Consider the following 12,835-nt stretch of genomic DNA (forward strand, 5'->3'; position numbering starts at 1 on the left):
CAAAATTTTGATATTGTCTTCAGATATTTTATCTCTTATGTCAATCAAGTCAATATCACGCTTTGTTTGTCAGTACTTTGCTCCTACTCGGAATACTTAGCTTAAATGTTTATTTTTGTTTTTCACAATAATTCTGCATTTCTGGAGACTGACCGTGTTTATTTTCTGAACAGCTATTTCAAAAGTTTTAAGAAAGCATAATTTATGAGCTTTGAAATGCATTCGGAACTCCACACGAATTTCGGATATTTTGTTCATTTTATGAAATTTAGCTATAGTGCGATCGCTTTTACAAGGCTTATTTATTGCTGAACAATGTGTTTGTTAATCGTCATTTTGGCCTCTATTGGATCAACTGTTCTTATAATATACTGAAGCTGAATTAGGATTTTATAAGATACTTATTTAGCTCTTATTCATGCTTATGTTAAACATGTGAGAATAGCTGAAGTGCGACGCAAGTAAAACGTTAGTTCGTCTTCTGAATATCCTTTTATACATATACATTTGTTTAGTGGAATATTGGCTTTTTAATTGGGGAAACATGTCTTGTTCAGCTCATTTGTAGAACAATCTTGACTAGTCGAATGAGAATCTTTGGAAACGTTTAATAAGTGACGATTCAACTTTTGTTCATTCTAATGCATAACGTTGAACATTGATCTAAGTTTGTGAAAAAAAGCACCTTCTCAGCTCTTTATAGAGCAAATTTTTTATTCAGCTGCCATTACCATTATTGAACAATAATTAAACATGCATGCTTGTTTGTGGCTCTGAATTGTTAGTTGGGGTAACGGCAATTGTCAGCCAACGAGCAGTTGGCCATGACTCTACCTCTTTCCTCATCGGACGACCGACGCAGATGGACGCATATCAGGAGCGCTTGCGTGGCGCGTCAAAGTGGTGGACTTGTGAATTGCACAAGTATAAAGTACATTAAATAGTTATTCAGAAACTAACTTTCCGATCTTTCCAAATTGTCACGAACCGACTCCAACTATACCCAGTGTAGTAACCGATCTGTCAAAAACCTTATTACCAATGACACTCACACTATGCTACCAGTATCTATTGCAGTTTCGTCACACGTCGACGCAATGAGAGTATATACCGAGGTAAGGAAGACGACATTTAGTGTGAGTGATATCCGTGTACAGTGCAAAATGTATCACAACTACAAATGAGCTCCCATAATAAGCCGTGTATAATAGCCTTCGTTTCTTCTTCCACACCTTAGTATATCACCTTATATATCTAATTGACGTCGACGTATTACCTACATGTCAGAAATCATTAGTAGGCAAGACTGAAGATTATAAGAGGGTGAGTTTTGTTTTCTGTGTTTAAATTAAAACAATCTATGATATTGAACTCATTTATTTTTCTCTTCAGATTTAAGAAAATCATTTTACTGGATTCGAAAATTTCATCATTTCCTAAGCTAATATTTACATGAAGTACGGACTGGTAAATTGTAATATGTTTATGTTAATATTGTGAACCTAATGATAGCCTATACAATTACAGCAGCCACGAGCGAAATCAATAATACGAAAACAATTAATATATATTCTAGAGACACTGAACGTGTAAACTAAATAAAGAATGAGAGATAATTAGTCTGACGCTAATATTGAACTATAATCGTCTATTAGGAAATGTTTAACCTATATTGTACTCAAAACTTGCTAAAGTCTAGATATTGTTATAAATACGAAATACACGTTGCATTCATAACAGTTATTGTTTACCTCTTCTATAATTGTTTGACAGTTCCAAATTCATTCCATCAGTTGTATAAAAGTTATCTATCAATACAATATTGTATACAACACAAACGGTTGTCTGGTTCTCTAGATTTGTGCTCTTGAAAATTCAAGTTGTGGCTTCGATCACATGTGCTTCGATGCATCTTCACGTTAAGGCGAAGTAGGCTGTCATTGAAATTTGTACGCGTCGTTGATGATTGTTGCTAATTCATCTCACGATTTCGAATCAAAGAAAATCAGTTGGTTTTGCACTGACACAGCTGAAAAAGTATCAGCATACTTTATGCATGTTAGCGCGAACAGTGATACTTATTCAAGTCAATATAAAATATCAAGGCTAAGTGTTATCACTTTGAAATGCAAGCTGAAAAGTCATCATTGTTGCCAAAACGAATGACGGGCTACTTAGCCTTAAGCATGATTCATTTCGCTGATATGGGGTAACATTGATCACCTATGTAAACAACGTTCGATAATATTGAAAATGTCATTATTTATTCAAATCATGTCTAACTTTAACTTTAATACATTCTTTAATACATCAACAGGCAATCAACAGCCCCAATGATGTCAACTTAATTCTAGTCTTAATACTAACAAAAGGTCAAATTAAACTTAAAGTGAACACAAGTCAATACTACACAAAACATTCAACTATCACCAGCGGCGTTTGCAAAAAAACTTGAAAAACGTCGGCGAAGTGTGCGTCGGGGAGTGTCAAAGTCAAATTCTGAGGCTATCCGATTAAATGTTCTTTGCAGACCATTAATAGCTCCGTGCATACTATAATTGGTTCGTCTCAACGGTAAGCGGAGCATGAGGTTGTTGCGCAGTGTACGGGGTGCAACATTTATGTTGATTTGCTCCAAAATAGTGGGGCAATCAAGTCGACCTTGAAGAGAGTCAGCGATAAACAAAGCTCTGGCAGTATTGCGTCTAACGTGCAAGGGTTCAAGATCGATCAATCGGCAACGGTTCTCGTAGCTGGGGAGGCGGAAAGGGTCTCTCCACGGTAGCCTACGGAGGGCGAAGCGTAAGAATCGCCGTTGCACAGACTCGATACGCTCGACTCCATTGGAGTAGTTTGGACTCCAAACCTCCGAGCAGTATTCTAGAACAGAACGTGACAAGGAACAGTACAGTGATTTAAGACAATACACATCAGTAAAGTTTTTAGCTATCCTAAAAATGCATCCTAGAACACGTGACGCCTTACCAACCACGTAAGACACATGTTGATTAAAAGTTAAGGTCGTGTCTAAGACCACTCCCAAATCCTTCACATGGTCGACACGTTCGATTTCAGCACCCATGAGCTGATAACTGAAATGGATTGGACTTCTCTTTCTGGAAAAAGTGATCACAGAGCACTTCGTGGGATTAACAATCATGCGATTGATAGTACACCAATCTGCAAAACTAGAGAGTTGTTGTTGGAGAAGGTCGCAATCCTCGATAGAGTGGATTTCAAGAAAAATCTTAAGATCGTCTGCATAAGACAACCGGGGGACCTTTATCTGACGGTGTACATCATTGAAGAAAAGCAGAAAAAGTAAAGGCCCCAAGTGGCTTCCTTGAGGGATTCCTGACGTAGACATGAACGAAGCAGTCTGACAATCACCAATAACGACCTTCAATTCTCGACCTGTCAGATATGATCGAAACCATTGCAAAAACCTGCCATTGATTCCAAACCTGTCTAGTTTGGCGATTGCTATGTCATGGTTCACCATATCAAAGGCTGCAGTTAGGTCCGTGTATATCACATCTGTTTGATTACGGCGAACCATACTATCCATTATATAGGTAGTAAGGCAAATAAGGTTGGATGCAGTTGATCGCCCTGGCATAAATCCGTGTTGATCCTCGCTCAGTTGCTGCTGACAATGAGCCTTCAGGGGTCCCATAATAACCAATTCAAACAGCTTCGAGACGGCACATAGGGATGTGATTCCACGGTAATTATTGACGTCACGTTTATCGCCCTTTTTGTACACTGGGTACATGTGAGCAATCTTCCAGCAAGATGGGAAAACACCGCTGCTAATCGATGCCCGAAAGATGAAAAGAAGCGGAGTAACTAGAACGTCAATGTGCTTTTTTAGAAGAACTGAAGGAAATCCATCCGGTCCGGGGTTGAAAGATGATTTCATCTGAGATGAGGCCTTGGTAATCATAGTTTCATCGATATCAAAACTTCCAATCGCATGAGATGACCGGGGAACGTTGCTAACGGCGAGCTCAACTTGATCCGCAGTTAAATCTTCTCTTGAGAACACACTTGCAAACTTTTCCGAAAACATGTCGCAAATTTCGCGGGGAGTCGTGCCTTCGATGCTGTTGAACCTCATAGCAGATGGTAGTCCCGATACTTTTCGTTGCTCATTGACGAACTTCCAGAAGCGCTTTGGGTTTGACTTCAAATTTCGCTGGATATTGTGCTGATATCTGGAGAAGCACCGCTGACTGGCATATTTATACTTATGATTGAGCCTAACATAAGCAATTCTTAGTGGAACTGTGCGGTGTTTAGTAAACCGCCGCAAGGCAGCTTTTTTAAACGTTTTTAACCGTCGCAGGGAAGTGGTTTGCCAGGGAGGTCCGGTTTTGTGCTCCTGGCTCTTTTTTGGTACGTGCCTGTCAATCGCGTACGCCAAAATAGCGGAGAAAGTCTGAGCCGCAGACTCGATATTATTAAGATCTAGAACATTTTCCCAGTCGAGAGTCGTGAACAATTCAGCGATACTGCGATGATCCGCTTTATGGAAATCGTAGGAAAAGGTGGCGGACGAATTAATGGAATCGTGCACCAAGGAGTGCTTAATCGTTACGAGTAATGGGGGATGGTGCGCAACCATTTTAACGAGAGGGCAAGGAGCCATCACTACTGATGTAGACGAATCCAAATCACTAACGAAACATAGGTCCAAATAACGGTCGTTCTCATTGGTGACAGAGTTGATCTGTTGTAAAGTGGCAGTGCTGTAGCTATCAAGAAGAGTGACCGCTCCAGGGTGGAATTGGGAGTGATTAGTGTCCGGGTAGAGGAAACCCCTGTCTGATGAAATCCACGAGATACTAGGTAGATTGAAATCTCCGAGCACAACAATCTCATCAACGGCACTAGCCGTCTCGAGAATGGCGTGTACAGATCTACAGTGGGCTTCGATATACTCGATGTCACGTGTGCGATCAGGTGGGATGTACACAGCACACACGAACAGCTCACGATCACCGAGGTTAATTGTCGTCCAAACTTGCTCAAGACATTCCCAAGATGTATTATCTATAGCCTTAGGCTTTAAATTTGAGTTGACTGCAATTAATACACCTCCACCAGTAGCTTTTCGACTGTTCTTTATGCTACGGTCACATCGAAACACCTCGAATTCAGGACCAAACACCTGGCTAGAGAGAGTGTCATCATTTAGCCAAGTTTCGATGAAAACCATAATATCGTAGCACTGATCAGATATTGCCAAACGATATTTCTCGATTGTTGAATTAATACCTCCCAGGTTTTGGTAGTACAGCAGCAGATTGTCCTGATGACGATTAGAGGTCGATATAATGCGATTCTGCTCGCTTCCGTGGGGCTCTGTAGATGGACTGAAAGCAGATGGCCGAAAGTCGTTCGATGGAAAGTCTTTGAAACCAATAGGTTGTTCCTGTTGTAGCGGTAACGAAACTCGTTGCTGTCCGGATCGGCTGGAAGTAGCAAATACTTCAGGGCATGTATTGTTCGGAATGCTTATATGCTTGCCTGTTTCAGAAATTTGGAAGACCTCCTCCCCAATCCCAAACACAGGACCGGGACGGCTGTAGGTCGCTGGCAGGAGGGGCTCGACTGTGATGGGCGGGTTAGAGGCTTCCATAAAGCTGAGGGCAGGCTTGCGTCCCGGTGGTGCGAAAGAAGAAGACTGATGCAGATTGTGTGATGGCGATTGACTGGAAGCAGCAGGTATTTCAGAGCACGCAATGTTCATATTTGAAAGGTACTTGCCTGCATACGAATTTTGGAAGACCTCCTCCCCAATCCCAAACACAGGACCGGGACGGCTGTTGGTCGCTGGCAGGAGGGGCTCGACTGTGATGGGCGGGTTGGAGGCTTCCATAAAGCTGAGGGCAGGCGTGCGTCCCGGTGGTGCGAAAGAAGAAGATTGATGCAGATTGTGTGATGGCGATTGACTGGAAGCAGCAGGTATTTCAGAGCACGCAATGTTCATATTTGAAGGGTACTTGCCTGCATACGAATTTTGGAAGACCTCCTCCCCAATCCCAAACACAGGACCGGGACGGCTGTTGGTCGCTGGCAGGAGGGGCTCGACTGTGATGGGCGGGTTAGAGGCTTCCATAAAGCTGAGGGCAGGCTTGCGTCCCGGAATCCCAAATTGATTTACTGGCCGCTGTGTGGACTCTTCCCAGTGGAAACTCTTATTACTCTCCGTTGGTTTTTTGAATGATTTTCAAACTCTCGAAAATAGACGTTTTCTGGCCAAGTATCTTTGGATAAGGCTACATCCTTAAGCGATTTATTTACATCGATCTTGAATGTGACAAAGCTCAAGGTTGAAAGGTCTTTGTCCTTGGGGACCAACTTCACAGCCTTTGGTTCCGCATCCGCTGTGAGCTCCATACAATTCTTGACGAATTCAACCATGTCGTTTTCGGACGTATTGGGATCAAACGCTGACAGGTAAACCCAGAATAATTCCTCAGGTGGTGCAACAGTTTTGATCATTTCGGACGCTGGTTTGGTACCCCGAGAGTTAGATGGTTTTTCTCTAGAAAACCCATCGTCGCGCACACGCTTCGGCGTATTCGGAACCGTATTATGCCTTATCTTACTATTCGTACCAGGCCATGGCACGGATAATAGAGGAGTAGTCGGTTGTGCATCGACTTTGGAAGAAAGAGTGCTAACAATTTCTTTCAATCCTGCGATGTCATCTTTGAGCGATTTAATAGATGTTTCATCAGGTACATTTTCCATCGTGCAACGAGAAGACATTTTCCGGAAGTAGTCACTGGAGAACAATTCTGCACAATCGTCACACATCCAAAGCAGATTTTTATCGTGATCTTTCAGTATGCCACGAAGCGAATAATCCAGCTTAACGCAGATCATGTGGAACGAATTACCACAATATCCACGACAAACGATATGATCAGAATCATTGGTTACTTTCTGACACTTGTTACAAGCCATTTATGTGGTCAGTGGAAGACGTGAAAGTGGAGTACAGACTGTATCGCCAACGAACAAGCTATCGCCTTTCGGTAGACAACGTGCAGCGCTTCAATGTGTTGTAGTGAATTGGATCGAATGTAGCATACAACCGTTCATTCAATTTATGCCCGCAAGGATAGAGCAAAGAATGTTTATGTTTTCTTCACAACAGATCCAGTTTAAACATCCACAAATTCACAAAAAATCACAGTTTTCACTGAACCGAACAGCAACACAACATAACCACGAGAAAGCAAAAACACATCACTCTCGATAGCTCAGGGAATCGTGATTTTAAAACTGTTAAAAATGTATACAAACAAACATAAAATAACCGTTTAGTGATAAACACGACTGAACGTATGGGCTGTTATACAGAATGTTCCCTAAAGCCGAAAATGAAGGCCAAACGGTTACAAGTCATTTACTTTTGGAGTTATTTTTAAATTAAAAACACGTCGAACTACGGAATACGCCTAAAGGTAGGTAATTGCCTAAGGGAATTCTACATTATTCGTGAATGTTCAGAGGGATGGCATCATAGTTTTTGAATGTTTACCATCCTTATAAGAGAAAATGGGACAAAATGCGCCAAACAAGACAAAAACTGCGCATAGCTGGTATGTGAGAATGTGCATTGAAAGTCTTCGGTTTTCTTAACAATTTTTATCCGCGTTAGCAATGGCATTTAGCCATCGATCCCGCGCATCGATATTGGTTGGAAACTTATGATGCGAAATGTTATTATCGTTATAATTGTTCTTCAGATTATGAAAATCGACACCGCAAGAAGGAAAACAACACTTCATTGTGCTTTTCACGATGATAGAAATGCAACTTACTTTTATTTTAAACCGCGAGCTACGCTATGGAAATAATAATGAACAATATGCATAGATTTTGTGTGCCTAGGTTCGTTTTCCCACATTCGCACCAGCTGCATTGCTTATAGCGTAATAGTATTGGTGAGCGCGGCTTGCGTTCGATAAGAGGCAACAAAATATGGCCATCATATCGGCCCCCTGTGAATGTTGCTCAATTGAGCACAATTATGAAAGTTGTGACCTTCCTTAGCCGAGTGGTTAGAGTCCGCGGCTACAAAGCAAAGCCATGCTGAAGGTGTCTGGGTTCAAATCCCGGTCGGTCCAGGATCTTTTCGTAAAGAAAATTTCCTTGACTTCCCTGGGCATAGAGTATCATCGTACCTGCCACACGATAGGGGAAGGGGTGATAAAATGAACACCTTGAGGATACCATATTGTTTCTGATAGAAAAACGAGGAATTCGTTTAGTTCCAACGCACAACATCAAAAATAGGGATGTTATCTATAGCAGCGACACGAATTCAGACTAAAACAGCTAAATTTTCACATGTCTTTATCGCTAGCAAAAACCATTGCAAATGTTCATTTTACCTGCACTATGTGGGTAAAATGAACAGCTGTTGGTGGTAAAATGAACATCAGCCAAAAAAAAAAAAAAGTGAGCTAAACACATACTTTTTTTGGAAATTGCTTTACCGCGTATTTATCCATTGGGGATTGTAATCCATTCAAAAAGAAATCTAAAGGTATCAGATTTGACATTATATCATAACGATGTTCACCTCACTGAAAAACTTCAAGACCTCCGAGCTAAAAGTTACGTCCGTTCTAATTTTCAAACGTGGTTTTCTTAAAACCTAGTTTTAGTTGACATTTCCACTTCAACCGACCTCGGCATCAACCCGAACACTCCGATTTATGCTCTAAATCGTCCGTGCCTGATAAAAATTTATTGAAATTTGTTTTTTTCTCGGTAAAAGGAAGGGTGTTCATTTTACAACCCCTGTTCATTTTGCCACCACTTCCCCTATACGAATGCGAAAATGGAAACATTGGCAAAGAAAGCTCTCAGTTAATAACTGTGGAAGTGCTCATAAGAACACTAAGCTGAGAAGCAGCCTCTGTCCCAGTGAGGACGCAAATACCAAGAAGAAGAAGATGAAAGTTTTGACAAGGGAATCATTTTTGGCGATGCCATTTTTAGTGAGAATCGCATTTTCCTTGTTCATATCGTTTGCAAAACTTATGTGAGACATGAATCTTTGGCAGTGTCATCCTTAACCATTGAAATAATTGTTTCGAAAAGTTGTAAAACCTTCGCATAAGGTAAACGCATTTTTTGCAAAAATCTTCACTTACATTAGTTCATGAATATGAAAAAGAGAAGCACCATTCATGATATGGAAATGTTCCATCTATAAATGATGATAAGAACTTTTTACGAGATGAGTCATTTCGATCAATGTTAGCCCGCTGATCAATGATACCCCGGTTTACGGTACTTGCTGTTCTGTAGGATATCAAAAATGAGTTCAGTAGTTCATACTTAAACTTACAGAACATTTTTAACACTCAATGTTAATCTGTAGGTATAGCACCAGTGCACTATGGGCCAGGGACGCAATCTGGCGGTACAAAATTAATAACTCGGTAACGAAACGTTTCTGGTATTTGGTGTCTTCGGAAAAGTTTTTTGTAACAACGAGGACCATCCACCACCATAAACGGATAGTTCGTAATTCGTTCGCATAGGTGGCGCCACAATCTAACTTTTTATTGTGACGTTCTAGCGACTTGGCGTGTTCGACAAAGTTGTTCATTTTGATTAAATAAACAACTCTCACGAAGACGTCAAAATTCCACAGCCTACTGTTTTCGAGTTATTGGCAAAATTAGAGAAAATTAGTGGAAAAACTATTTTTTTCACCGAATTTGACTTTTTTCCTAAGAAGCATGGCATATAATATTTTTTGCTGATAAATATATAACAAACGCAAGCTTTGGTGGAAAAATTTTAAAAATACGAAGTATAAAACATAAAAAATTATTAAACTTGAAAAATAGAGCAATTTTTGTATCTTAATTTCTTCAAAAGCGCAAAAAATCGCAAGCTCAAATTTTCAGGCAACAAAGAGCAACACTTGATGAAACGGATGTCAAAATTCCAGAAAGGTATATTTTGGTGTTTTTGAGATATTTCATTTTTTTACAATGACTATATTACTCCAGTACAGTTAATTTCCATGAGGAATCGGAACGGACGATCGACTTTAAGAAATAACGAGTCGTAGAACAAAAACTTTCAGAAAACTGTTTAAAAAAGCCATCATAGTAGCCATGAAATTCAGTTCAAGAGCAGTTCCTTGAGTTGATATCGAGTAATGTAGGTGAAAGTGTAGATTAAAACTGGGTACATATTTGTGTTTCTTCAATAATTCAAATGATATAGTATGCCATAAAAAACTTGATCATGTGTCAGTTAATTGTGTTCATCATGGTTCGAGGTGAGCAATTTTTTTGTGAATGTGTTACTTTTAACACGGAAAATCAAATTTTAAAGCATATTCATGTCGATATCTCTAAATACTGAAATTTCAGAGCGCACGAACTCTTGTTCGGAGCTTGTAGATTTGTTTTAAAGCGTTGATTCTTGGAAGTTTCGAAACAGAGGATACAGATCAAAGGTATCAATTTGGAGATTCCTTCGATTTTGAGAACTGTTAGGTTGTTTAACCTCAAATATGTGTTTAATCACCGGATTTATTTAAATTTTGAGCTTCCGGAAAACTATACCAACGAATTCGAGATGAAATCCAAAGCCAGCTTGTACTGTGAGCAGATATAATAATTTCATGAAGTAATAAAATATAATTTTCCGCTTATTTTTTAAATACACTTAAATATCTGCCACGAAAATATTAATCGCGTAATGAAAAGAAACCCGTAAAAAAATTAAAAAATCTCAAATACACCAAAATATACATCTCTGAAATTTTGACATCCGTTTCATCAAGTGTTGCTCTATGTTGCCTGAAAATTTGAGCTTGCGATTTTTTGGGCTTTTGGAGATATTAAGGTTAAAAAATTGCTCTATTTTTCAAGTTTTTTCATAATTTCTTAAGTTTTATGCTTCGTATTATTATTTTTTTTTCCACCAGAGCTTGCGTTTGTTATATATTTATCAGCGAAAAATATTATATGCCATGGTTCTTAGAAAAAAAGTCAAATTTGGTGAAAAAATCGTTTTTTCACTAATTCTCTCTAATTTTGCCAATAACTCGAAAACAGTAGGCTGTGGAATTTTGACGTCTTCGTGAGAGTTGTTTATTTAATCAAAATGAACAACTTTGCCGAACACGCCAAGTCTCTAGAATGTCACAGTAAAAAGTTAGATTGTGGCGCCACCTTTGCGGACGATTTACGAACTATCCGTTAATGGCAATAGATGGTCCTCGTTGTTACAAAAAACTTTCCCGAAGACACCAAATACCGAAAAAGTTTCGTTACCGAGTTATTAATTTTGTCCCGCCAGATTGCGTCCCTGGCCCATAGTGCAGTGTAGTGTTTAGCATCGCCATTTCCAACTGTATAGCTTACACCTTCAAAAACAGTTAATATTTATATGCAAAACTGATCCTAATAGTACTGATATAGTTCAAAACCATTATTAGACATCTATGAAATAGAAATTATAGAAATGCTATTTGGTACCGGCCTGATCAAATTCGCCCCAATGATCAACTTGTCACCAGATTACGGTACTACGCTTAAATATTGTATGCAATAAGCTCCCGCTCAAAATCTAGAGAGTTTCTATTATTTTCCACAAAAAAATGTTGGCAAAACGATACACTGTTCTATTCATTTACTTACGACGTATTTGTACTAGTGTTAAATCGACTCAATTAGAATTTTGTTTTGATTCGTGGTTAAGTCACTTTGTCTCTCCATATAACAGAGCGGTGGAACTAGTGGTTAGGTGGCGAAAGTTGAAAATCTTACTTAAGCCGTTTTGTAAATCCAGGAATTAAACGTTCCACAAGTGAAAACCGTGTAGGTTGAGGAGACTGAACTTTGATTACGATGGATCTATAATTTAAGTTCGTTAACTTCTTCTTCTTCTTCTTCTTCTTAGTGTTCTTATGAGCACTTCCACATCCTGAACCGACCGGGAATCGAACCCAGACACCTTTAGCATGGCTTTGCTTTGTAGCCGCGGACTGTAACCAATCAGCTAAGGAGGTTTGTTTACTATTCAGAGACAATTTTCATAAATTTAGTTCCTTGATGTTATTTTCATGGAATATGGCAGTTTTCTAGAACCGCATTCATCCGCAAGAATTATGAGCCATTTTGGATCCATTTTTTCCCACTGTGCGTTGGTTTATCTGCCACTGTCCGAGTTGTGACAAGTAAAATGTGCGATGTGCGATCGAAACGCATGGCTCTCGCGTGGTCCCAAGTGATTCATCATTTTGTCATCACACGCGCATCACTTGGACACATTTTGCGTCCCTCCCCTTAGTCGTCGTCCCACCCACTCCGGCTGCTCTCTTGCTACAAAAAAAAACAAGATATGCTGCTATTCAATACAAATAATCGTCGTCCCTTATTCTCAATGTCGTGTTTACGGCTATAAGTGAAATATTTATTATCTTTAAAATAAACTTTAATGCTAATGATCATAATTACGGCAGCACATCGCCCATGGTTCGTTCGGACCACTGAACCCAGCAACGGATTCTCGTCCATCCCGTTTTCAGGACATTTGATCACCCTTACACAAAATTCGTGGAGAAGGTTGGGCGGGGGAGTGAATCAAAATTGGGCTTAATTTCGAGTGATTCAGCGAGGCTTCTTCCGCTTGCTGCAGGATCTTTGCCCCTTCCATTCGTGTTTTCCACTTGATTTACAATCAGAAATGTTGGTGTTGTTTTCGTTGAATATTTTAATGGGGCTCAAATTATGGTGCAATTTTAACGATATTAAACACATTCTCCCTTGATTGAGCA

This window comes from Aedes aegypti, chromosome 1 (assembly GCF_002204515.2).
Source record: "Aedes aegypti strain LVP_AGWG chromosome 1, AaegL5.0 Primary Assembly, whole genome shotgun sequence".
Lineage (NCBI taxonomy): Eukaryota > Metazoa > Arthropoda > Insecta > Diptera > Culicidae > Aedes > Aedes aegypti.